Here is a 27,343-nt window from a genome sequence, read left to right on the forward strand (position 1 = left end):
AGTCGGTGTAAAGATAGAGCACTGGCCACTTCTCTCGACTGGCAATGTCTAAAGCCAGCTGGATGGCTTTCATCTCTGCAAACTGGCTGGACTCACCTTCTCCCTCGGCAGTTTCCGCGACTTGTCGTGTAGGGCTCCATACAGCAGCCTTCCACCTCTGCTGCTTCCCCACAATGCGACAGGACCCATCTGTGAACAGGGCATACTGTTTCTTCTGGCAGCTGGTTATACAGTGGGGCCTCTTCAGCACGTGTCACCTCCTCCTCTGGCGATGCCCCAAAATCTTTGCCTTCTGGCCAGTCCATGATTACCTCCAGAATTCCTGGGCGACTGGGGTTTCCCATTCGGGCGCGCTGGGTGATCAGAGCGACCCACTTACCCCACGTAGCATCGGTGGCATGATGCGTAGAGGGGACCCTCTCTTTGAACATCCAGCCCAGGACTGGCAATCGTGGTGCTAGGAGGAGCTGTGCTTCAGTGCCGACCACTTCTGAAGCAGCTCGAACGCCTTCATATGCTGCCAGAATCTCTTTTTCAGTGGGAGTATAGCGGGCCTCGGATCCTTTATATCCCCGGCTCCAAAACCCCAGGGGTCGACCTCGAGTCTCCCCTGGTGCTTTCTGCCACAGACTCCAGGTTGGGCCATTCTCCCCGGCTGCGGTGTAGAGCACGTTTTTAACATCTTGCCCTGACCGGACTGGACCAAGGGCTACGGCATGAACTATCTCCCGTTTAATCTGTTCAAATTCCTGTCATTGCTCAGGGCCCCATTCAAAATCATTCTTCTTCCGGGTCACGTGGTACAGAGGACTTACAATCTGGCTGTAATTTGGGATGTGCATCCTCCAAAAACCCACAACACCCATGAAGGCCTGTGCTTCCTTTTTGCTGGTTGGTGGAGACATAGCTGTATTTTGTTGAGGACATCCATTGGGATTTGACAGCGCCCATCCTGCCATTTTATTCCCAAAAACTGGATCTCTTGCGCAGGTCCCTTGACTTTACTTCGCTTAATGGCGAAACCAGCTTTCAGAAGGATCTGAACTGTTTTCTCCCCTTTCTCAAAAACTTCCTCCGCTGTGTCACCCCATACAATGATGTCGTCAATGTACTGCAGATGTTCCAGAGCTTCACCCTTTTCCAGTGCAGTTTGGATTAGTCCGTGGCAAATGATGGGACTGTGTTTCCACCCCTGGGGCAGTCGATTCCAGGTGTACTGGATGCCCCTCCAGGTGAAAGCAAATTGTGGCCTGCACTCTGCTGCCAAAGGGATGGAGAAGAATGCATTAGCGATGTCAATTGTAGCGTGCCACTTGGCTGCCTTTGACTCCAGCTGATATTGAAGTTCTAGCATGTCTGGCATGGCAGCACTCAGCGGTGGTGTGACTTCATTCAGGCCACGGTAGTCTGTTGTCAGTCTCCACTCTCCAGTAGATTTTCTCACTGGCCATATGGGACTATTAAAGGGTGAGCGAGTTTTGCTGATCACTCCTTGACTCTCCAGTTGGCGGATCAGCTGATGAATGGGGACAAGGGAGTCTCGGTTAGTACGATACTGTCGCCGGTGCACCGTTGTGGTCGCGATTGGCACCTGTTGTTCTTCAACCCTCAGCAACCCCACAACGGAAGGATCCTCCGAGAGACCAGGCAAAATGGACAGCTGTTTAATTTCCTCCGTCTCCACAGCAGCTATGCCAAAAGCCCACCGATACCCCCTTGGGTCTTTGAAATACCCTCTCCTAAGATAGTCTATACCAAGGATGCACGGAGCCTCGGGGCCTGTTACAATGGGGTGCTTCTGCCACTCCTGCCCAGTGCAGCTCACTTCAGCCTCCAGTACACTCAGCTCTTGGGACCCCCCCTGTCACTCCCGAAATGCAAATGGACTCTGACCCTTAGAAATCTGATGGCATTAAAGTACACTGTGCACCAGTGTCCACTAGAGCTTTATACTCTTGTGGATCTGACGTGCCAGGCCACCGAATCCACACCGTCCAATAAACACGGTTGTCCCTTTCCTCCACCTGGCTGGAGGCAGGGCCCCTCTAATCCTGGTCAGAGAATTTGCTGCTCACCTGCTGTAAAAATGACTTGGAGGTCCCCTCCAGAGGATCGGAATCAAGGTTAAACTGTCTACCTGGTCTGGAGAGCTGGCTTCTGGAAACTGGAGCGGCATTTTTCCTAATAGAATCCCCTTTTGTGACTGCTTTACCTCGCAACTCACGCACTGGTGCCTCTAGACTTGAGGTGGGTTTTCCATCCCACTTCCTCATGTCCTCTCCGTGGTCACGCAGGCAGAACCACAGGGTGCCCCGGGGTGTATAGCCTCTGTATTCCCTCTCCTGAGCAGAGAAATGCTTGCCCCTGATAGCTGAGACAGTGGCCCGTACAGGTGAGGAGTAGGACATATTCTTCTCTAGTCGCTTGATCAGTTTCTCCACGGCTGAGACAAGGCAGGAAGAGAGACTTTCCTCATATTGCCGGAGTCTGACAGCCACCTCATCCACTGTTGGTGTCTCCTTACCTTTCCAGTCTACTATTGCCAGTGAGTTGGCATATGAGGATGGTGCGCTCCGCACGAACTTCCTCCACATGGATTGTGAGCACTGGAGTTCATCTGGATCTGTGGGTACCTGCTCATCGTCTGTGTCACAGTAAACCGGCTCCCGCACAGCTAATTCCCTCAAGTACTGAATACCCCTTTCCATATTGGTCCACTTGCCAGGATAGCATACAAAATCGTCACTGAAGGGGTACCTCTCCCTCACGCCTGACAGAAGTCTCCTCCAGAGACTGAGGACTTGTTCCTTTTTCCCAATGGCCTTGTCAATGCCCCCATCCCTGGCCAGGGATCCCAGCTGCTTGGCTTCCTTGCCCTCTAACTCCAAGCTGCTGGCCCCATTATCCCAGCACCGCAGCAGCCAGGTGGCAATGTGCTCACCTGGGTGGCAGCTGAAATCTTTCCGCATGTCTCGCAGCTCGCCCAGGGACAGGGACCCGGTGATGATCTCTGTCTCTATCTCCCGTGATGACCCTGGCTCATCGTCATCCCTCCCACAGCGATCTGCTCTCTTTGCGTCTTTCTTTAGTTTTACAGGGGCGGCTGCTACTGGCACAGGTTGGTCATTGGGCTCAGCCACGATGCCTGCAGGTGGAGCTGGAGCAGCTGCCGTGCCTGCTGGGGAAACCGAGGCAGACCCTGCAGCTGTGGCAGCGACAGTGCCAGTTGGGGGGGGTTGTGACTGCCTGCTGGGCTGGAGGGGCTGCAGGGCCGGCTGGGGGCTCAGCGCCAGTCACAGCGGCTGCCACTTCATTTCCCCCCCTTTCCCCTTTAAGGCACTGAACAGTATTGAACAGGGCTCGGTAGGCGTGGGCCAGACCCCAGCATATTGCAGTGATCTGTGTCTCTCTGGAGTTCCCAGGGTGGCAGCACACTTTTTGCAGATACTTTACTAGTTTGTCCAGATCCTGTACTTCCTCAGGAGTGAGTTTAAAACACACCGGGGGTGCCCACTGCCCTAGGTACTTGCCCATGCTGTCCCACACACCCAGCCACTCACAGCTATCCAGCCCCGGGGCAGGTCTCTGCACAGTGTTCTTAACTACTTGCTTAACCCTAAACAAGACCCAAAACCCATTCAGGAGGCATAACAAAAGTAGAGTGCTGCCCTGAGCATCCCATGGGTACTTGAAAGCCGTTAGGACCAGCCTGAGAGAAAGAGGGGGGGGCGAAAGACTGGGGGAAGATATCACCTTCGGTTTTCCCCACAGACTGGGTTTGATTATTCACAAGTTCTAAGACATAGGATCCGAGGTACGGAAATGACCGCAGTGCCGCATGCAAATACAAGCCTAATTTCATGCACAGTGATGTTATCATGTCATAAGTTGATATCGTACAGTACAGTAAAATCATAATCCTGATCCTTTTCCCCGTGATGATGAATAGCACCACAGGGAACAAGTACAACAAGTACGGATTCAAAAACCACAACCACCTGATGAAACACAGAAACATTTTTTACCGGCAACTAGTTAACTAACACAGAAAAATGCCTATAACAAAATTTAACAAAATCTAAGAAAGCTGTTTTAACACCCGCTGCTCAGCCCTGCTGTTATCCCCGCCCCACGCCTGGGCGCCAAATTAATGTTTTGGTTTCGGCTGCCGCCAGCAACAAAAGCGCCACGCGGCCGCCCCTCCCCCCGCCGGCGTGCGGAGGAGAATGGAAAGAGGCAGAAACCGGTGGGTTGGGATAAGGGCAGTTTAACAGAACAGCAAACAGAGGGAACAGGAACAACAACGATACAAATAAGGAGAAAACAGGACACAAACTCACACAACAGACCCTCTCTCCCGACCAGGACCAGCGCCGCACACTCCCCAGCCGTGAGCGAGTCCCCACCGCGCCGCCCCCCCCCCCCCCCCCCCCCCCCCCTCCCGGAACCCAGCGTGATGTCACACGGCATGGAATACCGGGCTCTGTTTGCCCAGGTGGGGTCAGCCCCCACCCCCCGGCTGTGCCCCTTCCTGGAGTCCGGTGAAAATTAACCCTGTCCTGGCCAAACCCAGAACATTCATATACCCTGGTGTATACAGAAGAAAAAAAAAGGCTTCTAAACTAACCCCACGTATTAACTACACATATCTCCTCTTTCACACCTACGATGTACTTCTCTCACTGTTCCCACTGGGCCTCTCGGCTCAGATGCTGCAGCCCCTCGGCGGCATCGCCCGTGAGCTGGCCCCTCCACCGGGCTGCAGCCCCTAGAGCTCTGCTGGGCCAGGGGCCGGGAGCAGCTCAGCGAGCTTCCCCATCCACCAGTTAACAGCAAACAGACATTTAAGACAAATACTATTGTGGACCAGGAGCAGATATGATTGATGGAAAATAAAAAGTTAACCCCAAACTAACTTTCATTCTGACTAAGATAATAATTACTTACAGGGTAATTGGCTAGAAGAAAGCAAGGCTTTTTGCAAGCCAAAAATGAGCTCAAAGTAACGAATTTTCTTCTTGGCATTTTATAGTTGTTTTTAACTTTGGAAAATAATGAGGTGGGTTTCTAAAAACACTAATACTTACAAAAAGTGACATCAATATGTATTAAGTTTATACAATTTCATTTGCAATGAAAGTCATAACCAACAGTCCAACTGTCCATCTTGAAAATACAAACTAAAATAGCAAAAACGACAAAGTCCTCTTCAGCTGTGTACCACGCTCTAACCACCTGAAACACACGACAGACTACAGTACCAAAAAAGGGAGGTTTACCACCCCAATTGTGCCAAACAGGCTATTCACGCAGGCACTGATGTTTTCTTTTAGGCTGTCACCTTTCCAAGACTACCGTTTTGTTTAAGTGGTACTTTTATTCCTCCCTGCCACAAGTTTAAAGAGGGAAACACAAAGATACTAGTTCCCTAAGCGGTTTACAAGTGTGCTTTTAGAACAGACCAGTTCTCGGGAGAGGGCAACAGAAGCGACCCGCAGCAGGGCTGTCGCCTTTGACACTACTCCCAGCGCCGGCAGACAGCCCCCCGCACTATGCGAGGGGCCCCTTCACGCCGTGCCCAGCCTCTGCACCTGGATTCACCACAGTGCTCAGCAAGCAGGATGTGCACTGAAACACAGGCAAGCACCAGACGTTTACTTTTTCAGAAATACAAATAAGACGGAAAGATACCAGTTAACTTGATTGTGCAGACCACAGAATGATCAAATCGTTAGTCACAAGAGAAAGACCAAGAATGACTAAAGACACATTATACAACCTGCTAAGCGCTATCCCTTTGACTACAAAAATACGGGGCACAGAAGTCTTTTTTTTAGAGCAGCCACGTTGCAGTCAGCCGGCGGAGTGAGTCATCGTCCAGCTCACCCAACGGCCGCTCTTCTGAAGCCTCCCACTTGCTCCCCACACTGCTGAGGGAACTCTGCGCTGGCAGCCGGCAAACGTTACTACAAGTTTACAGCTCTTCCGAGGGACCTGTAACGGCACGCAACAGCCCACTGCGCTTTCCCGTACCACAAACAAACGCGGCCCGGCCCTCCCTTCGCAGAGCCCGGCGCAGGCCCGCCGCCGGCGGACCGCAGCCCCCCGCGGGCCCGGCGCGGGGTACGGAGAACGGCCGCGCCAGCGGGGCCGGGCCTGCAGCGAGAGTCCACGCCGGCTTCACGGCACACGCGGGCCGAACCGGGTCACCACAACACCACCTACGCCGAGTCTAACCCACCGCTTTCCGCAGTAACTGGTTTACAAACACACCGTGCTACCGTCTTGTTGTTTTTATACGCATATATATAAAAAAAATCCTGCTGGCAGCAGTGCTTTCACCCGCATTCGCACCGGCCCCACGACGAGCCGCTCTCCCCTCCCGCCGCACGAGCCGCGCAGAGCTGCCCCGCTCCCCGAGCGCCGGCCGCCTCTCCCCCGGGCTGCCTGGCCGGCTGGCCACGCTCCTTACCGGCAGTACCGAGCCGCTCGTCCCGCCGCAGGCGGCCCAGGCCCCGCCGGCCCCCGACCCAGCCGCAGAACTTCCGCCGCCCGAGGAGCGGCCGGGCTCCCCCCCGCGCCGGCCGGCCGGGCCCGCCGCAGGACGCCCTTCCTCCCGCCCCGCCGGGACGAGCAGCCCCTTCAGACGCCGCCGACGCTCAGACGGAGCGGGCCCACCCCCGCGAGGAGGAGGGGGGGGCGGCCATCCCGGCGCCCGGCCGCCCCCAGTGCCGCCGCCGCGCGGAGGGGCCCTACCTCCAAACGCCCTTCAGGGCGCTGCCCCCGGCCCCCGCTCCGGCGGGAGCGGAGACGCCCCCCGGGCCGCAGCCGTTGGGAGCGCCCCCCTCGCGGCCGCCCCCGCTCGCGCCCCTCAGCCCCGGGGCCGCCGCAGTGCGGAGGAGCCGGGCCGGGCCCCGGCGGAGCGCAGCGGGGCGGCGCGAGCCGGGCTGGGGGCGCCGCCGCCGTCCGGCGGAAGGGAACAAAGCGCCTTTGTGCGGCGCGGCCGGGCCCGCGCGTACGGCGGCCGCAGCCCCCCTCTCCCCCCTCCCGCCGCGCCGCGGCCGCCGCGCCGCGGCCGCCCCGCCGCACTCACGGGCCTTCCCAGGCTCATCGGGGGCTGCGCTGCTCACACGGCCGGGCCCCGCGGCCCCGCCACCGGCTCCCGCCCGGCGCCCTTCCGCCTCGCCGCAGTCGCCTCAGCCGCAGCCGCCGCCATGTAACCCGGCGCGGAGGGCAGGGATGGGCGGGGCCGCCGGCGGAGGCTCCGCCTCCGCGGGGCGGGGCGCGGAGGTGAGCGGGGCCTCGGGCTGGCTCTGCCCGGCGGCGCCGCTGAGCGCAGCACGGCGCAGGCAGCCCCGCGGGCTGGGAGGGGGGGGGGAGCGCCGGGCTGTGGCTCCGTGCCCGCTTCACAGGCCCCGCAACGGTCGGGGGGTATGAGGCCCCGCTCCGGCGGCGGTCCGGGGTCTGAGCAGCGGCAGGCGCGGAAGCGGGCGTGGGGGCCCGGCTCAGCCGTCCTGGCTTCGAAGGTCCCGGCGGGCGGGAGCGGCGGGGGCAGGCTTTCCCCCTCCGGAGGGGACGTTTTGGCTCAGGTCTTCTGCAGCCTGACTGTCACGGAGGACCTGAGTCTTCTCCCCACAAGCATCTACAAACTGCCTGCCATCGCTGTCCCCGCTGCAGACAGCAGAAAGGCGTCCCTTGGTGGACGTAGGCAGAGGCAAGGAAATGTCTACTTTTCCCTGAAAATCACAATTAATACAACAAAATAAAGCAAACTAATTAAACCATTTTTTTTTCCCCATGAAACTTCTACACGGCAGTCTGACTGGGGAGAGAGAGGCGTGCACACACCAGGCCTGCAGCTGCCAGCAGGGCCTGGCGCGCCCACCAGCACGGCGTCGGTACAACTCTCAAGACAGGGTGCAGTTTCCCTAGGTCCCCCGTAGGCCTTTTCAGTGCTGGATGACTCAGGAGAAGACAAAACAAGTAATACTCATTTTTACTGGTTAAACAGAGGTTGTTTATAGCTAGTACTAGGGTGGGAGTTACTCGCACAGGGCTCTACGGCTCGCTCTGCTGCCATCTGGACAGCAGCATCCAACTGACGCTCGCACTTTTAAATCATGTAACTTTATTTTTTTCAATAAACAAGTCATATGTCAACATCCAGGGAGCTTGCTACCCAGCTTCTCTAAAGTTATTTAAATGATTTCTAAAACCCTTTCAATTACGAAGCCAAGCATTAACTGTTTCAATTCAGCCAGATGCTTTGCTATCTCGGACCTTGCCTCCACTAGAGGAGGGGTGACCAGAGCATTTGATAATACAGCGCTGCACTAATAGCGCACATGCAGAAATCAGTAACTAAACTGACACTTTACATTACACTATTTGCTAATTTGTGGGCAGCTAACAATGCTGCCAACAGTGGAGAAAAGTCAGAAACAAAGTTGCAGTTCTGCTGCCCACCCAGCAAAACAGAGCTGGAAGATTACAGCGCTGGCTGCTCCAGAAGGCCGGTATTTAAATACAGTCTATAAAAAAAACTGCAGAAGTGCATATTTGGAAGAGGTGATGTTAGGACGGCAACCAGAGCCAAGCCACAGAGGAGTATTTACTTGCATTAAAGGAAGAGATTTGGGACGCAAAAAAAGCAAGAGCAGCAGTGGTTATATGTCTAAATCCAGAGCTATTTAGTTAATTAAAGCATCCTCCACCCATACAAAGTATTTTCATTATAAAAGGCAACAGAGCAAGCTGATCCTAGGCTACTGCAGTAAGAAAAATTTTATATTACAGCCTTGCCACAGCACATGGAGAGCCCATCATCATACTGTGTCCACTCCACTGGTTGCCAATACCCACATTACCATTTCAGTCAGGTGGAGAAGTTGCACATCCAAGCAGTTTGCTCTGCAGCAGCCCAGACTGTTTGAAAAGCAGTTTAGCAAATACGGAGGAGGCTTGCAGTAAGTGGCAAGCTTCCTCGCCTGGGTAGCACACGCTCACTCGTAAATCTCACGTAGTGCAGAAGTACCACCTTTGTTCTGGGTTCTAGTCAACAAATCAAGAGCTCCTTTCTTTTTTTTCTCTCGCCAAATTCTTTTCTGCCCTTCTAAGAGCATAGTCTGTGGTAGGATCTGGAGAATCTAGAGGAAAACCATGCGATGAGGAAGAGCATGGTGCAGGAACGTCACTTGTCCTCAGCCTCACTATTTATAGAATTACAACACATGTGAGAGAGAGTTGCTCAGAATACAATTGTGTGTCACATGGCAATTTATAACTATCTAATCCAGCAAATTGCTAATCTGCTCTCCGATTTTTAATATCCTATTGATTAGGCTATAAATTACTGTGTCAAATTGTTTCCCCATTCCCCACAAGAATGCAATTCCATAGTATGTAGATGACATGCTACATGATACCAACCCATTCTGAAACATTCGCAGATATTAACTGTCAGTAAAATGCAGAGTAAGAAAAGAACTGGACTTCAAAAGTCATAAAGACCAGCAATTAAAAAATAATTAGAACTGAAGCAATGATTCATTTATTATATCCAAGTTCAAAAAGATCAAACAGTAAATTCCAATGTAATATTTCAGTCCTATATGTGAATCGTTACTTGTGGCGTAAAAGGGAATGAAGTATTTTTAAGTGTCCACACCCATTATGATTGGCAAGGGAACAAGGATTTAGAGACGGTTTGATAAGGTTGCCCAAGGTGACTTGGCAGCTTCGGGCTTTTGTCTCAGTTTCACTGTTTCGCTGGGCTTTTCTGTGGGAAATCTTTGTTTTCTGGAATTATGCAGCTCTCTCTAATGATTCCAGGTGTTTTCAGAAGAGGCTCAGCTTAAGTGTGTACCTCACATTAAGCAGCCTCCAGTCCCCGTGAAGATCAAGGTATCCAAGGTGACACCTGGTTCTTGGCCTGTCCAGCAGGATCAGTCCCCTGGGCAGCCGAATTTGGTAAGACACACCAGGGAAGACTGCGACAGCAGACAGTAGCCCGGCGCTCGCTGGACTGCTCCTGCTCGGCTTACATGCCCTCCCGGGGGAAGGGAAATGTGTCCTAGGATACATTTTTAAGGACTGACCATGCTTCTTACCAAAGTCTAGGTTTCATTTTGCATGGGGATAGGGATGAGTTTAGAGGGAAAATCCACCTTATTAGAAGGGGATGGTAAGCGGTTCAAGAAACACTCCGTTTCTGCTGCCTCCTTGGCCTGTTCCTGCTTACCTGTGTTCTGCAGGGCGACCTGGGCCCTGATGTAGGATTTGGTTTTCCTGGAACAGCTCCCAAGAGTTTTTAATAGTTTATTTGTGTCTCCTTTAACTGCTGCCTTCTCCAATTAGCCTAGTTCTCTGCAGGTGTTAAGCAAAGCCTTTACAAATCACTTGCTCTTCCAACTTACAGTTTCATAGTGCTGACGCTCAGCACAAATAGTCCAGATAAATTTGAGTTTCACTGACAACGCAACAGCTCAGGTAGCTGCACTTCTTGGGCACCTCCATTTCCTGGAAAAGGTCGTACTACACCTTTCCATACTGAACATTGGGGTTTTTATTTGTTCTTTTTAACACAAACACATTTTCCTAACGAATGCTCTCTGGGTTTGGAGACTTTAAAGTTTTCCCAATATATCTTAAAGCGTACTTCATGCCAGCATTATTAGCAGGTAACCACACAGAAGTTGCCATCTTAAAAACTTTTAACAAATTTTTAAATCAAAATTCTTTCTTAGTTAAAGTCTACTTGGCGGTAGCCAAAGCTACCTTGGCACAGACAGCATACTGTCACCTCACTTGCACTCACTTGGTGGAACTGACTTTGCTAGAGCAAGCTTTGTACTGTCTACATTCTGATCAGGAAAGAAGCTATGAGAATATTAGGGGACTTAGAAGAGAGGAAAACAGCAAATCCTAAGATCATCATCCCTGTGTGAAACAACAGAAAGACTGGAAAAGAACAGACCATTAACAGAGTCCAATTCAAACCTAAGGCAGCAAAGTACAAAGGGCAAATGAAGGTGGAAAAAGAAAGTCACAGAAAATGTTCAACTTTGAGGTTAGAAATAAATGGATTCTGTGACATACTTTGGAGATTCTGTGAATCTGCAGGAAAAAAAGTCATTAAACACTTAAAACAAGTCATTCTTCCCCCTTGGTAGATCTTCAGCAATCTAGGACACGTCGGTACAGCTAGCTGCATGCGGGCTCCCTGCTTAATATCACACATTTCTATTGAGTCAGGCAATTCTAGTGCCTGCTTTCTCTGTGTCTTAACCAACACTTAGCACAGGGACAGAGCAGCTGCCTAAGGCAGGAGTTGTCAAAGCCACAGCAACACTGGGAGAAGAGGAAAGCTTAGAAAAATTGCCTTGTAGCTGGGTCATCACTGAACACATCAGCCCTCTGTGTATGAAATTCACTTGTAGAGCTGGAACTCTTCCAGATTTCTCAGCCTTTCATTAGTTCCTCATTAGTTAACCTTGCACAGAGGTAGCTATCGTACTTCATGCACAAAACAGCAAACATGTAGAGAAATTTACCAAGGTAGGCAATTAAGGCAGTGTGTGTTAGGTTTAATCACCTTTTAAAGGATGACCAGTACCACCATTTTCACACTCAGCTGCTCCAAGTGACCTGAGCTGCTTCTAACTTCCCAGCGCGGGAAACGGGAAGTGTGCTGGAGCCAGGCTGTGATCCAGTCAGTAGATAAATCTACAGCTGAAAAACATTCTACAGAAAGAGGAACAGGGCTGTTGTGACAAGGCAAAGCGTAGGATGAAGTGGAAACAGAAGCACCAAATGTTTTTTTCCCACTACTTCAGGTACAAGAGAATTCTGTGTGCGACAGTTCCCCCCGTTCAGACCTGCAGGAAGGCACTGCTCCCAACCCCACCTCTGAAACCTCAAGTGAAGCAGTTAGGAGAAGACGTCTGCCCACTGAAGTGGCAGCAGAGCAATTGTCTAAGGCATCTCTGTGCTAGTTACTGCTGCGGTGCTGCTAGAGTTGTAAGGCAGCACATTACTGTACAGATATTGTTTAAATAGCTGTAATACCTGGAGTACTCCAATGTGGAGAGATGCCTTGGAAGCAGGGCGGGGTGCTCTCAGCAAAAAGTGCATTTGGTTTTGGATCCCTGCTGGAAAATACGTCAGCTCTTGAGCAGAAGTTATAAAGGCCTGATGATGGATTAATGTAAAACAATTAACGTTTTGGTAGAACTATCGCATTTAATTGCAAAACTATACATATTGCTATGTAGGATTGTTCTTGTTCATTCCTATAGAACAGTAAACCTTCCTACATGCAGCGTTTTGATTGCTGTTGTGTTACAGAGATAAAGCCTCTGCTGTGCAATTGTAAATACAGCTGGTGCTGCAGTGCTTGCCATTTACAGAGAAAAAAAAAAGCAGACTAACATTCGCTAACATTTTCACCAACACCAGAATCCTCTTGAAATACATTTGCAGGGGGCAAAGCTCAATACAAATACACGGGCATCAGCTGATACGCTGCTTTAGCAGCCTAAGGCTACACACATTTTACATATCAAATAGCAACAAATGTTACCTACGATCTTACAAGGGGAGAAGAGAGGTGCAGTGAGTTGAGGCATTTCAAACACTTTCAAATATTATTTTGCAATAAACCACATACAAACTGGTGCCCAGCCAGAAGTGAATCTTTGTCAACCATCAAGAAGATGATCTGTTGCTGCCACGAGAAACTTTGGGGGTGGAAGAGCAATACTAATTGGTCATAGTGGAAGAGTCCTGGACCTCTGCTGCTGCTGAGATTTGCAGCCTGTGGAGGGCTGCATGAGTGGACTCCAGTGCTGCTGGGGCCACCTGCGGCACTGTGGTACCCATGGTGGTTCATGAAAACAGGGCGAAACCAGCTGGGTTGTGAGACACATTCAGAAATCGTATCTGTGTGACTGCTCAGGCAGAGGCCATCCTCCATTCACTTTTCCCTGCACACAGTAGTCTCCAGCTCACCCAAAGCTCGTGGACGTGGCTGTTCCACAAGCGAGCAGCACGCTGGGTGGCTAAAGATCAGGAGGCAAGAAGCACGGTGCCAGCAGGGTCAAGGGAGGCTGGTGGGAAGCCGATGTGAGTGCTGTTGCTCAGGGTGCGTTTCGTCTGTGGCCAACAGGCTTTTTCAGGATTCCCAAAACAGCACTGGTCATAAAGAGCAGATTGACTGGGAAGCACACTGCTGCTCTTAATGCCTCCTACTGTCCCTGGCAGACCCCTACCCCAGGCAGTCTCCTGAAGCTAGAGAGATGGAAAACTTAAGAAATATTAGAAAAGTAGAAACTTTTTATAAAACATCTACCATCAGATTATATGGCAAATATTCAGCATCACAAAAGCTACCTTGAGTCACTTTTGTCATATCTTCAGACACCAAAACCCAAAGTTTTTATTTTGCTAACAAATCAATTTTGGAACCACCTCCTCTCCCTTAACACAGCGTAACTTTTTCTCAGTACATGTTGCACCATCTATTTCTAAAGGTTGCCACTACAAATATACGGGACTATTTAATTCCCCATATTCCCCAGCCCCATTATATCTTAGCTTCCACTAAGATGTTCGAGGAGGTTTCAGGTTTTCTCAACAGTGTTGAGACGCTTGCTGGGAAAGAACACGTTTCCAAACTATTTGTTTTCTCATGAAAGCTGGGTTTTGCCTGTGTGCCAGAATCAGCAGACATTTTATAAATAGCTTTGGACAGATGACAGGAAATGATGCAATATCTCAGGCCACTCCACAGAGGGCAACTGTCTGAAGCGAAAAGGGACTTGCACCAGTAACTACTACAGAGGGAAAAAGAATGCGCAGAAGCATCACTTACTACAGAGGGTATCAGTCTTATGAAACACAAGATCTCTATCTTACTACAGCTCAAAAAGTCTATTTGATTGCAACTGCACTACAATGAAAACCAGGAAAATTAGATTTTCCTCTGAAGAGGAAAAACTGACCAGAACTGTCTAAACTCACTTTGTCTTTTACTCTTCAGGAGGAGCTTTCCCTTCCTAACATGCTATAAATGCCAACACACACATTGGAGATTCTCCAGGCTACGACTGGTGCCAAACACTGGGATCATCTTCTTACCCTGACATTTCCCATCAGCTTCAGCGAAGTCTCTTCCAACTCAAACTGCTTTAAATGGGCTCCAATAATAGCTACTTAGAGGTTAATCTGTGTCTATTCATCTGATCCCAAGAACTATCTGTTCCTCTTTGCAATAGTAATACAGAGTGGAGCATCAACTCACTGTCTCATTTTGTTTCTATCAGCTTCCCTGAAGATAAAGCACAGTAATTTAACCCCAAACAAATGCTTTATTTGGAATAGAGGCAAACTCTGAGCATTCTTAAGTCCACGGTAAAACTCTCAACAGATTTAACTTCAACGCAGTAACTCCAGCCTTCTCCCCCACTACCACGTTGGCTCCTCTTCCCAACAGCAGCAAGCATCTCTCAGCCCACTCCTTACCACACTTTCACACCGCTGATGACTGAACAGCGTGCTATACATGGAAGGCTACAAGTATTAGTGAGAAACAGATAGCGTGCCTCCCCAGCAGATGTGCTTTTTGAGTCGTTCAGTCCAGAGAGAGATGCATGTAAATGCTCTATGTTCCCATGTTGCAGTTAAGCATTGTGCGGGGCAAGAAGAGCTGGCCTCGAAGCAGCCACGGACCGCTCTCCTTTCTGGACTGGGCACTAGCAGTGCACAAGCGTGTAAGCACACCCCTCCACTGCACAAGGACATCGTCACAGCCACGCACGGCACTTCCTCCCACAGACCCAGAATCGGGGCAGCTACCCTCAGACTTCTGCTGAGATTTTACAGAGAATTGCGTATTTGATCCCTCTCCTGACCACGGCTCAGAGACATCCTGCTTTCAGGAGGGAATGTTTTCTACCCATCATTTGTAAGCTATCTGTTCCCATGACAGACAGAACCACTTGTGAAAGGAGTAAATAGTACAGGACACATTTTTTGAGCTTTTGTACTGAGTAACTAATTTTATCCATGATCTAAAGTCATGGGTAGAGTTTACCCAAGTGTAAAGAAGAACTTGATTTTTTTTTTTCCATTAAAGACATTAAATCTGACTGAATCTTTGTTATTTTGGAAACATAAGATTTATTACCTCTATTAGAGGTACGACAGTGCTGAAACTGGGCCATCCCAAACTTTCTCAGTTAAAGGCCATGCGAACAGAAATCGAATACATCTGTCCGTGTATACATTGCAGGATGTAAAAGCAAATCCACTTGTTAGTGGGTGTTCACACACTGCGTGTGTGCAGGAGAGAAGGGTACAAGAGAAGGTGGACAAGGCTGTCAGCTTTTGCAGAGCTCAATGAGAGCTCATGTGCATGAGATCCAACTGTCCTTAATGACCACAATCATAAAACTCCCTAAAATTGTAAACTCAGACTTCCTTCTTCTCTGCATTTGGAAAGACATTTTGTTTACCTTTTTTGCTTCTTGACCTATGAGGAAACGTGTCTCACATGCCTCCATAGCACACCACTGGATAGTCTCCTCCAGATGGACACACTTGGGCTGTGCAGGGCTCATGCAGACTGCTTCTCAAAAACACCTCCACAGGATACCCCAGTGCTGAGAAGCAGTCCTAAACCCAGAAAGTTATCTCATATAGGTAAACATTTCACCATATAGTTACGCCTAGAGGTGCTTTCGCGATCTGAAGAGCAAGATTTACTTTGCAAGTGAGCTGCAATTAAGAAAGATAAAGAGGTAGAGAAACCTTTTGCTTTTTAGTGTGTCAGCATTCCCGTATCTGCAGAATATCTCTAAACAGTTTTCAATCACATTCAGTCAAAAACTGTTAAATGAAAACTTAAGAGATACCACACACATCTAAAGCTATATTTTTGTGACGGGAAAGGTATTCCTCCCTCATTCTTAGTGTTTTATGAAACACTGGAGAACCATTTAAGCCTCAGTTAAAAGAAAGTCAATTCCTGATAAACCTATTTTAGTAAACACAAAAAGTTGATAACCATTATCTCACATTTCTTCTTGTCGTTTAATCTGGACACTCCCAAAACAAAAGCAATCAAGATGATTCAAAGAAGATGAGCTTCAACCTTTGGACCAGCTCTAATTGCAATACTCAGTTCTCATGATTGCTGCAATTCAGCAGCCTCCAACACGATCATAGTGTTCATGTGTGCTCCCCGACCCACTACACCATTGCCCTGGACGACAGCAAGAGCTGCCACGTGCTTGCTATCTGTAACCTGATGTCCCCAGTGGCTCACAGTGCTACAAACCGGCTGAAAGAGCTTCTCTTCCCTTGCATCCATTAGCACACAAGCTAGATGCACAAATGCATTCACCTGTGTTCAGTAGCGGGAGACTAATTGTGACAAGGTCAGGCTGTGCTGTGGGAGATTTCACTTGGCCACCCAAAGCAATGAAGAGTCAGGCTTCAGACAACAGTGGGCAAACTCTTCCTGGTAGTCTGTCGCTTGAAATGGTGGCCCAGAGGGGAAAGACTGCAGCTCACAAACCTCTCAGCTTCTCCTTGTTGTTAACTTTTCCAGGACAGACAGCTTCTCTAGTACAGACTGTCTTGGAAAACGTCCATCCCAGAAATCAAGGATGGACACGAGTCTCAGCCCTTGTTTTCAGAGCTGAACCATCCTGCCAGGGCTGGACTGTCATCACCAGTGCCCAAACCATCCTGCTCCAAGGGCAGCTCCAAAGAAGACTTCACATTCTCAAGCCTGTCTGTCAGAGACGCTTCACAAAGACTTCACAAGACAGCACAGTATTCATCAAAACTGAGGTGGTGGTTTTCCTCTCAACCCAGCAAAGGTTTCGAGATCTCAGCTGTTTATTTTTTCCTGACAGACTACCCAAGCTGGTATTTCCACAGCTGCGTGGACTAAATACTTCCTAGAAGTACAGAGTAAAGTGAGGTTATTATGGTTTGTGATAATATCACTGTTTAAATAATTCAGGCAATTCATTTGCTCATAGTAAAAATGATTCAAGGACTACATGTACAATTTGTGATCAAAGTACTACCCCTTACCCTGTGTTTATCATCCTAGGTCCAATGATATTTGTTAGTAAACAATACAAATGTAATCATTGCTAGGCGATGGTAAATCAGTGGCAAGGCTTGAACAGGCTGTTTCAGGTAGGAAAATTTCAACCAAGGACCTGCGGTAACTGCTGAAATCAAGTGAAACAGCAGGGTAGTAATATAAACTTTTGAACCTTTTCACACAGAGGAACAAGAAGATTCATCTTCCTGATTGCTCTAATATTTCAGATAGCAGAAGAACATGGGAATATGGGCCTTAATGTCAGCTAGTAAATGTCTCTGACCTTTGAAGGGAACTCCATGTGACATGACAATCACGGTAATCAGAACAAGCTCTGTCTGCTCTGATGCAGCTTTACTGCATGAACAGATACTCCTTTTCCTCCTCACAAGTGCTCAGTGCTCTGCTTCATTCATTGCACAAGACAAATAGTGCTCACCTGATTACCAGCAATTGGATACCATGAAAAACTAGTATCAGTCTACTGCCCTATGTCTTATTCATCACATATTGCCCTGGTCTGAAGACAGAACCATCAAGGTTTAGGCGCTCTGCAAATACCCATTAAATTAATTTCTACAATCTGCAAGAATGTCAGGATATTATCATTTACATTTTCCTGATCTGAGTCGCAAAGATCAAGGTCACGGTAGCCTTAATAGCAGATGCACAATTTAAGATTGCTAGCGTTGAATTTTGCAAGGGATTGGTGCTTTATTCTACTGTTCAACATTTCAAAGTGATTGGTACTTCTTGTACCAAGTGCAGGTCCCCGAAGCTCTGAATTCCCAGTTTTTGCAAGTTATTCTAGGCTTTGTCCAGGCAGTGCTGATTTTCCCCGGCACCAGCAGACCCTGAGTAGCTGTGCTTCTACACCCCAAGGAGCTGTGTTTGCACATCCTCCACCCCAGCCTCTTCAGTCCCTCTCAGCTGTTCATCCAGTTTCTCCAAGTCTCCTCCCATTTCCCAGTTTCTATTTTCTTTTCTCTTTTCCAATTCAAATTTCACTTTTGCAAGCATTTTCTCCCAACTTACTCCTTAAAATTTTCCGACCTATTAAGTCCTTTTTTCTTCCTCACGTGAGTCAGGTAGCTACCTCCAGCTTCTTAACTGGAGCCAACAGGAGCCACTAAAAGTGGTGCATGGGAAGAACAGTCCACTTAAATTTAATTAAGGTGCCCAGACCCAACACAGCCTGCAGCAGCCTGTGGATAGAGTCACAGGAAAATTTCTGTTCAGGAATCGACTGGGCTGGAGCACACCCAGCACTGAAGACAGCGTGGGAATTTATCTGCTACCACATCTATCCAGCCTGGAAAACCTGAGGTCATACACATCAAGAGATTTTCCACAAAGATAAAATGCACTTCTTTCTTTGATTCTGGATTCCAAGAGTACCCTCCTCTTCTGGAACAGGCAGGGGCCTTTTAAAAACTTTTTTTTTGTTTGCTTGTTTTTAAGTAGGGCAAAGTCAATGCTCTCCTCCAACCCAGTTCTTGTAAAATGACAAAATATTTGAGCTAAACATTCCAGCAAAGTTCAGATTTGGAAATATACCTGGCACAAAAATGTTTCCATCCAAACAATTAGCCATCAGCAAAGCCGTGGTCTACTGAAACCAAGGCAAGCACTGAGACCAAGGCAATCCCAACATGAGAGCTCCCCAGACTTGCTCGAGCCACCAAGAGGCTGCAAGTGCCACGTTCTGCTTGGCTATGCCACTGCTCCCCCCGTGCACAGCCTCTCTCCATCACCGTTCCTCTGACTGGGCAAAGGAACAGGCACATCCACACCTTCTCCTCCCCCCAGGAGAAGCTACTCAGAAAGCTAACATGGGCTGCGTCACCTCTCCAAGCAGCCTTTTCCCAATATCCTTGGGGCTGGAAAGTCGCTAGCTGTCAGGAAGGTGGTGGTAATAGGATCTTCCTACACAGGAGCACATTAGGAAGGAAAAAAAGTGGATCAGAGAGTTTCTGAGAAAGATATGGCCCCATCAGTGTCCTCCCCGTGGGTCAGTGTGAGATTTCTGGGGGAGCACAGGGAAGCCCCACAGAGGCACTGGGTGCTCGCTGTTGGGATGCAGAGGGCCGTGTTCAAGCTCCTCTTCCCCTTCACAAAGGTGTTTTGGGAAAAGGCTCTCAGCAGCAGAAAGCAAGAGGTTGTTTCCTGTAAAAAAGTATCCCACTCACCAGAACAAGGTTTCTTCCTATAATTTTGCTCCAACGTGCAGTCACGCAGCCTCTCCTACCACCCAAATCCTGCTGCTTCTCGTGCGTCCTGGGCACAGACCCCATACCCCCTCGTGGCTGCTGCCATTACGGGGCTTTGGGGCAGACAGCATCAGGGTGGGCAGAGGGTGGGCAGAAGACCCAGGGTGACAGGGAGGGACCCTGAGAATTAGGGGAATGCAACAGTGGAGGAGGTGAAGAGATAAGTGTTTAAACAATCATCGTCATCAGCTTCTCCATAATCTCAGTTTTTGGCTGGCTGGAGGGATGGACAGAAACCAGCTGTAACTGTGTGCAGGGGCTGGGGACAACTGCAACATTAGCCTGACTTTCTGATGGTTACAGAGGCTGTAACCTCTTTTTATTTGCACCGTATCCTATGTGAAAAGCATTTCAAGACCTGCCTCACCCCCCAGACCCTATTATGAAAAGCTAGATCTCACAAAGCTGTTTTCCAACATGTCAAATTCAGGTTTTGTGGCTCTGTTGGGCAGTTTTAGGAAGACAGCATTAACTCCTGACTGAGCATAAAGCAGCCAGGTCACTGAACACCAAGAGCGCACGACTCGGTGCCCCGCTGCCTTGCCTGGGTTAGAGGCACTTGGAGCCCGCATCTCCAGCCTCAGCAGAGCCTGTCCCACCCCTCCGCCATTCAGCGGCAGGCAGGTCGGTTCCCAAGACCTTTACCAAGCTACAGCCACCAGCAGACGACCTCCAAAAGGGGCAGTTCAGCCTCGCCGTTCCTGCTCGCACAGGCTAATGCTGCAGCACATCAGCAAGCCCATGGGCTCCCACGCGGCAGCTGCGGGAGCTCGGCCGGGCTCTCCCCACGCTGGCCGCGGGCACCAGGGCTGTGGGGTGGCTGCCTCACCGCGACAGGTACATGGGCTGCCCGGCATCCCTCAGCACGATGCTGGCCGCTGCGGCAGGCCGCATCGAGGAGGCACATCCCTGAACCCACCCTTGTGTTCCTGAGAACAAACTTTTATTTACGCTGCCGGTGCCGGCAAAAAATAGCCTGTGTCCCCAGTCTGCCTTCAGTTATATTTTTCCATGTGCAGAGCTGAAGCTTTGAGGCTCCTCTCCCTCTGCAGAGCAAACACAGCATTTGCAGGAATAAAGCTGTGCTTATGTAAGCTTCTATGAGTGCTGAGCTGAATGTCTGACAGAGGAAAAACTGCTGGTAAAGACCTATTTGTTGTCTTTTTGAGAGATCTAGTCTATCTTCTGTGCATTCCTGACCTTCAGAAAGTATTTTCATCTCACATGTTAAGTATAGCAATCCTCTTAACAAGGGAACATTTTGTTAGAGCTTTAAATTGGGTTACATAAATTATTTGTAATTCTGACAGCAGGTTTCTCTTCCGTCCATGAGGACAGTTGTTATGAGATTGCTTCAAGGTTCATTCGCAATCTCTGCAGATAATCATCTGAAGGGACTGTTTGCAATGAGATTTTATCTAAGGGATATGCTGCAAGTTTATCAAGGTATAAAGGCTTTTTATAAAAGTGGTATTTTTGCCAAATAATTTGCAATACAGTAACCTGCACAAGGATTAAAAAATCCCTGATATGAATGGTAAATTGAGAGAAAAAAAAATTCCAGCTCCCACAAACTTTAGGAGGAACAGAACACCAGCGGGAAAAAAACCTCAGCATATACATGTGTATATAGGTGGTACTGAGCATGACTCAATCCATGAGTTTACTCTTGTTGGCTGCACTGGGAATTGCAAACAGTCAGGCTTGGGCTCCTTGTTTCCACCAAGTACTTGTTCAGAAAAAAGCAAAGTGGAAAAATTACTCAAGAAGTATCAGCACTGCTTTTAGCATTACATCACAGCAGTCATTGGCTTAGAAACACATTTTGCCGTACTCTCTTTTCACTCCTCCCCAACCCCCAGCCAGTCAGGGGTTCGACACTGATTTTCAATGGGAAGAGTTCCCAGGCAGTAGAAGCCTCCCACCTCCCGTTCTCTTGTCACTGGTAGGGTTGACTGGGAAAAGTTTCTACTGATTTCTTCAGGAGTGGGAAAAGAAGGGCGTCGTTTATAAAACGGGTTTAATTTTTTAGGTTCCCCATTACATTTATGAGCTGTTAAAAAAACCCCAACAAAGCAATAAACCAGTATTTTATTCAAATGGAAAGCATTTGGTTTGACTTTAAGAAAACTGCTTTACTAAAACAAAATTTTAAAATGAAAAATTTCAAATCAAAATATGGACATTTCATTTAAAAATCTTTGTAAAATCATTTCAGATTTTTTTCCCCCCTACGTAACAAGAGCAGTGAGTTAAAAAGTTTCATATAATGCTAAATAAGAGCAGCTGAGCAAATCCAGTAAACCTGATTTCTACACACTCCTGCTGGTATTAAGTTCTCCACAACAGTGGTCCAGAAACGAACAAACCCAGCCACCCCTTTTGCAGCACGAAACTACTCCAAGGAGTGACATTTTCAAGGAGAAAAGCAGTGTGGGCTTTGTAAACCACACACACACACACATACAAACACACAAGAACCATGCAAAAGGTGCTCAGCAGAGGAGGACCTTTACCCACAAAACTTAACATCTAGTAACATTTCCACATCTGCCTGGGAATGCTTTACCTCGATATTTCCAACCAAATTGAGCTAACTTATGGTGTTTTACCTTTCCTTCATTTTTCTTTGTTTGATGCCAAATATTTCCTTTCAGCAGTCTGTACAGAATTGTCTCATGATTTTATTCGCAGTCTCTCTTATAATATTTTATCTACAGAGAATGCAATGCATTAGTACTTCTAGGTACAATGTTAGGTATTCCTCTGAATTATCTAGAGACACTAGCTGACTAATATACAACGATTTTATTTATACAAAAGACAATATATTATTTTGATAATTCTCAGAGAGATGTTTTTCAGTGTTAGTTAGAAAGACTGATCTTAATCCTTTATATTTCTTTCTCTCTAAACAAACAGATCTCATAGGAGAATACACACAGACATTTAACTTACCATTACTGAAGCTATCTTTTGACTTCCTCAGTATCATTAATATTTAAGCAGAAAGAACAGAACAAACAATTATCCTAATGTTACCACACCAGAACGAACAAAGTAATTTTTAAAAAGTCATCCAGAAGAAGCGAGAAGGTCGACCAGAAAATGCAAGTCAGGAATAGCTGTTGCTCGGACGAGGAGGTGAAGGTTATATTGCTGTGATATGAGTAGTGCACAGCTGTTACTCTAGTAATAATTCATCATATTAATATTTAAATGAGAGGAGGAGGAGGGCACAAGATTGTGTGTGACTCAACAGTCCCTCCCTGTCCTTGAGCAGAAAAATAGGCCACCAATACAGAAAGAGCATTAGGAGCTGTAGAGTGGGAAGGCTTGTTTTCATTACCTCATGAATAAAAGTGGGCAAACTGGTCCCCAAAGAAGTCTAGAAATTATCCTGGTTTTACTCCTGAAAATTAAATTCTGTTCCTACTCTCAGAAGAAACCATTACCTAATGAATAAATTGATCTGGCAACCAGTGCTCTAGGTCTGTACATGGTGTTTCTTGGATTTCAGTATATTTCCAGCAAGTTTCTACACTTCCCGCAAAGAGCTGCCTGCAGGAGCCTCACCTGGCAGTTCCTTGCAGGGAATTGCTGAATCGCTGCGGTACTTTGCTATTTATCTACAGACATGTTGATAAAAACCACTTCTTTAATCAGGGCTTACTTACCTCCAGGCTTGTTCCACCACCTTGGCCCATCGGGGTCTCTGGCATGGGCAGGGTCCGGGGACCTGCAGCACCTGGGGAGGGGCAGGAGGGGCTGCCTGGGGAGGGGGTGTTGCAAGGAGCAGAGCCTCAGCCCTGGGGAGCCTGGGGAGCTTCAGGAGGCAGAGCAGCAACACCCAGCAACAGCAGGCTCTGCGCAAGGTGGAGGGCTGGAGCAAACAGCTGATGCAGGCATAACCCAGACAGATGTGGGTGGCATCCCTGGCAGGAGAGGCAGCCTGACCACACTTGGTTGCATATAGGGTTACACAACTTTATCCAACAATTCGATGCAAACATACCTCTCACATGCTAGTTTTTGAGCGTTGGGTTTTTCTTTTTAATTCTTTAAATAACAAATAGTTTGTAACAGCACAAATCTGCAGAGAAGAATTCAGCTTAGCGCTCAGCATGAAAATACAAGGTACACAAAGTAGAACCATTAAGAGATGCCAAACTCACGCACTAGCATCAGTTCTTAGCACACCAAGGTAAATTCTTCATCAGAATATTTTTCTATTTTCTCCTCTGCAGGCAGACACATTCACCCCCCACCTTCATTTAATAAGCCTAATCCTTTAAGATCAAGTTTGCAAACAGCCTGAGTTAATATTGATATTATTTTTAGCTGACTGATATGAAGTTTTATTTGCTGAATCCTGTACAACAGGATTTGTTATTAACACATTGCAGAAAACACCACTCATCAGACCTCCATATTTGCTGTCAGTGCCCCAGCAGAGTGACATTTTAAAAGTGATCTTCACAACCTGACACAAAGATTTGTGCATAAAGCAGAATCAGATCCCTGGACACACTGATGAAATGGGGGATGTTGATCTAGACTGCTCACAAGAGTATATGACAGGGGTCTGCAGGAGGATGACCTCCTCTCTGTATTAGTAAGTACACTAACGCAGGAGAGGTTGGGCTCCTCCTTCTTGGATTTTGGGAGTGCTGGAAGAACAGACCTGCCACACTGGTTTTAATCCCCGGCAGAGCCCTGCCTCCAGCTCCACCACCACTGCTGCCTCATGGGTACAACAGATACAGGAGGCTGGAATTAGCCACCTACCCCGTCAGCACTCCCAGCTGGAACTCACATGTTCCCAATCATATGGGGAGGCAGAGGCCGTTCTCCAATTCCTCAAGCCTCTGTGTCAGCCTCTGGTGACAGCTCCAGCCCCAGTCTGACTACTGTGAGGTTGAAGACTGTTTGCACTTCCAAAGCGGCACCCTCACTAGTATCTCAGCAATCGGAGGGCTCAGTCTTCAACCAGCTTGGAGGCTGAGTTGTGTCACTGGCCACAGAAGAGTTGAGGAGAAATGCTAGAAGAAGCAGAAGAGTCCCTGAAGTAACAAACTTCTTGTTCTACATTGAAGATCTGGTCCACTGGAATGCAAAATATTTGCTGCTCTCTCTACTAGTAGTACAAAACACAATTTAAGATTGTCAAACTCGCTCCCTTCCTCTTTGTACATCCTCCTCCACACTACATACATACATACGAACTATTTCAGAACCAAAATCCTCCTGTGCAAGCAGTTGTCCAGATTTCAAAGCATTCACGTACAATTGCTAAAATAATCTGAAGAACAGTCTCCAGTTTTCCCATTGATCTTCAGTAGCCTGAAAAGGTTAGCAAGGCAATGAAGTCTCACTACTATTCCCTCCTTCCTTTTAGTCTGCATTTTAAAAGGCAACCGCATGAGGCCTAGTAATACACATTAACAAGGAGAGAAGGCTAATGTGTCATTTTAAATCAGATGAAAAACAGTGGACAAAGGTTAAAAAGTCTTTGCAACCACTGAATTGTTAATTGAAGGTGAATGTGTGATAGAAGATAAACATTTTCAGGTACAGACTGCATCAGCTGACAGATTTAATAGCTTCCATAAAATACCACGTTGCAACAGCTTTTATACTGTCTTTATGGGCAACCATCAATTTCCAGCTGGGCTTGGTGGCAACTGGATCGATGTACAAAGTTTGAGGAGGCCCAGAAGCCCAGGCTCAGATTTGCTTTTCTTCCAGTGACAGAAGAATTTGCTACTTTAATCCAAATCCATGATCTTGGTTCAGAAGAGGCTCCAGCCTCTGTTGTCCAGTACCTTTGAGGTCAAGGCTGTTTCAGGCTTTGTCCAATGTCTGCCCAAATGCCACGGCATTCCAGCCTATGATCTTAGTTAAAAAAACCAAACAAACGAACAAACAAATCACCCAATTCTTCTGTTTCTAAAATAAAATATTAACAATGAAATCTTGCCCAAGGAGGGTACCACTAATTTCTCAAGTGCCCTTGGCTGTACTTTTGTCCTGAAATTCCTCTTCTCTGCATTTGGGGGTAGTCTCCATTCACCTCGGAGAAGACGTGAACCAGTTAGAGAAGGACTGAGTACAATATTCAAGGATTGGTCAGTGGCAGTTAGCTCCATTGGTGAGTCTCATTCCAAGAGAAGTAACCTAACTCAGGAGGCATCACACCATTCATTCATTCCTTTTATAACCAAGCATCAGTCCCTCACCACAGTCACAGAGCAACTCATGGACATAAGAGAGTTCACTGCAAGGCTGGCCGCTGCACTTGCCTGGGAACAGAGGGGTCAGTGGGAACAGCCATGCTGGCACCAAAACGCCAAACCCTCATCACATGCAAATTCTGATTCAATTAGTAGCACTAGGGTTTAAAAGTACGACCACCAGATGCAGACTGCTGGGCCCAGCCCCTGGCATGGTCAAACACAGCCTGCACCCATGCTCAACTTTTCCTTGATGAGATCGGCTCCATGGTTTTGTCCTTGTAGATGAAACTGGGCAGTTGTGCTCCCCGAAGGCCACACGAGTGGACAAATTCCTCTCTGGCTCGGCAAAAGCCACATGCCCCTCTTGAGGAGCTAACAACTGTTCTCAGAAGTGCTGTGTCTAACTTAGATTTCGAGTAACAGCATCAAGGCTTACATAGTTGTTTATCAGTCAAAAGAGAGGGCTAGGCTTTTTATAGTCTAAACTTTATGAAGTGATAAAGATCTATGAATCATCTAACATGCAGTTTATCTGCAGACAAATAGGATTAAAAATAGAGCAGGTAGTTTCATCTCCCCTTTTTTTTTAATTGTAATAGAAACAAAAAGAAAGCTGGCAGATGAGGAAAAAAAAAGGCTGCTGAGGATGCTGAGCACAAGGCTATGGCTGAGGACTGCAATGGGAGCTTCCTCAACTATTGTGTCTCCCTGATCAGAGGCCACATCTTAAGTACTCTCAAGTGGCCCTTTTCTGTAATGAGGATCTCAGTATTTGGCCCATTCATATTTTTTATTTCTCTGAACTTGGTCCAGAAAATCACAAGGCTTGACATCTTACTACTGGAATCAATGCAAAGACTTCTGGCTTTTAAGTGCCTGGCTCTGCCTGAGAGTTTTTTAATCTTTCCTTTCATAAATGTAACTGATCGATGGGAGTGTGCATCCCCAGGTTAGTTTTCAACTCATGATCCAAATAGCTCCTCTTAACTTGGAAGAAATCCCAACAGTTTCCCAAAGAATCTTCCCTGGGACAGTCTGGAAACTCTCCTTGTCAATAAATAATTTCTGCCAAGTGAAACACTGACCAAGCTCCTCTGCTCAGCTAGATACACCGTGAAACATTAACCTCCTTCCCTGCCCTGTGGTGGCAGAGACCGTGTTTTGCTGCTTTATGACCCGTGAGTGGCCTCGCTGTGGACTCCTGTATTTTCAGCACACCTCCTTGAGATTCGGGATTGAGTTGTTCAGCACCTACATTTAAAGAAGCAGATGGGAAAAAGCGTCTTTCATTTCTTCCTTGTCTCTGCTGGGCATTATATACAGCGAGTGGGGGCAGATAATGCCAGGACCCCCTGTTCCTCACCCAAGGATGCTCGGTTTCCCCGACACACAACCCCCACCCCACAGCCTGGCAGCCGTGCTGCCTGGTGTAAGGGGCTCTGCCTGCCATTGCCTAGTGATCTTGCTGCTCCAGCACACTCAGAAGAGCTGTGGCTCCATGGGTCGAGGAGGAAGAGGAGAAATATGCTGCCAAGGAGAGCGAGGGCACATGCCCACTGCAGAACCAGATGGCTACAGGACCACAGGGGCCACCTGCTGTAAAACAACACGTGTCCCTGACAGAGCTCCCAGGACATAGCCATGCCCAGCAGTCAGTAGCACAGTTGGGCACCACCAGCAAGTCCAGTAGCACCACTGCCACCTCAGAGATCTCTGAG

The 27,343-nt window shown here is 48.1% G+C and overlaps 1 protein-coding gene across 3 annotated transcripts in view; it reads right to left on the reverse strand.

Moving 5' to 3' along the window:
• MAPK6 (mitogen-activated protein kinase 6) overlaps positions 1-22,539 on the reverse strand; it is a 36,959-nt gene extending 14,420 nt beyond the window's left edge. Inside the window, exon 1 of one of the 3 annotated variants that reach the window (XM_009940228.2) lies at positions 22,348-22,539. The gene's annotated coding sequence lies outside the window, so the exon portion shown is untranslated. Of the gene's footprint in view, positions 1-6,472; positions 6,536-7,093; positions 7,245-22,347 lie in introns of those variants that run through there. The other 2 variants (XM_075431531.1, XM_075431532.1) reach the window with 2 other exon arrangements.
• Between the last annotated feature and the right edge of the window lie 4,804 nt (positions 22,540-27,343).

This window comes from Opisthocomus hoazin, chromosome 10, assembly GCF_030867145.1.
Source record: "Opisthocomus hoazin isolate bOpiHoa1 chromosome 10, bOpiHoa1.hap1, whole genome shotgun sequence".
In the NCBI taxonomy this organism is placed as follows: domain Eukaryota; kingdom Metazoa; phylum Chordata; class Aves; order Opisthocomiformes; family Opisthocomidae; genus Opisthocomus; species Opisthocomus hoazin.